At 44.8% G+C, this 1,136-nt stretch overlaps 1 protein-coding gene across 3 annotated transcripts in view; it reads right to left on the bottom strand.

Annotated features, from left to right (window-relative positions):
- Positions 1-1,136, bottom strand: part of KCNS3 (potassium voltage-gated channel, delayed-rectifier, subfamily S, member 3) — a 48,305-nt gene that overhangs the window by 45,100 nt on the left and 2,069 nt on the right. The gene's annotated exons all lie outside the window — the stretch shown is intronic.

Here is a 1,136-nt window from a genome sequence, read left to right as displayed (position 1 = left end):
GAAAAAAAAAGAGGAGGAGGAAAACCCTTGTGATGCCTGCTCTCTTGGAGCTGACACACATCCCAGCCCCAAACACCAGACACAGGGCAGATGGAGAACTCTGGTAGAACATGGAGGCAGTCTCTGAAGGATGACAGTGACGGGCAAAATTCACTGAACACAGAAGAGGTGGCTGAAGTGCCCACTCTTCCCTCTCTTTCTTTAAAGTAATAAGGAAGAAGAAAAAACTTAGCTGGTGCTTTTCTGACAAGCTCAAGTGTCAGAGCGTTGGCTTTTTAATATTTTAATATTTCTGAACAGAACGAAGATTGCTTCCAACCTCCCCATTTGCTCTCACATACTTGACCAGGAAAACCTTAGCTTTGCTGCATTCATTAAGGGCTTTTCTTGTTCAGGCTGATTTTCCAGGTAATGATGGCTCAGACACAAGAGAGAGGCAAAACAGATTCTGCAAGTCTCCTTAAAATATTCACAGCAAGCTCTGGATTCCGAGTTTCTGAGTACTTCATGACCATCTTCTCTCTACCCCAATACTGATCATTCCTAGTTTTGAAATGACTAATTTAATATTAGAACAGGAGAAGAAAGGAATCTGGTGAGAAATGAAAAAAAAAAACTGGGAGCAGAAACTTCACCTTACTGCATACGACCAAGGCCTGGCCCAACCCCCGTGGTCTGGTTGTAAACACATACTGAGTGAATCAATGTCCTTAAGCAGTTTACCACCCGGGTAAAGAGTGAGACATACCTAGTACAGCAAGTTCAACCACAGAATCAATGCCACCCTCTCTCAGCCTGAGACATGTGCAGAGAGAAGAATTAGTGCATCTGCCTTTAGCAAGAGGGCAGGTGCTCAGGAAAATGCTTGCATTCTGTTTACCTGGGCAGGTATTTGCAAGTAGTCAGAAAGGGGAGCAAAAAGGGGTAACTTACCCAGTTCTAAGCGAATGCTTATGCAAATCCCTTAAGCAAATACATGAAAAGGGATGGGAAGGTTTCTGATCTGGTTTTTCTCACCTGCCCTATTCTGGGGGCGTGTGAGATGAAAGACAAAAATCAAGTCAGAGGGCGATGAGAAACACCCCCTCCACGCCCCAGCCTCAAACCAGGACTTCTAGGGTGTAGAGGTGCTTCTC

Source organism: Bison bison, unplaced genomic scaffold (assembly GCF_000754665.1).
Source record: "Bison bison bison isolate TAMUID 2011002044 unplaced genomic scaffold, Bison_UMD1.0 scf7180017864145, whole genome shotgun sequence".
In the NCBI taxonomy this organism is placed as follows: Eukaryota; Metazoa; Chordata; class Mammalia; order Artiodactyla; family Bovidae; genus Bison; species Bison bison.
This window is presented reverse-complemented; position numbering and strand designations above follow the sequence as displayed.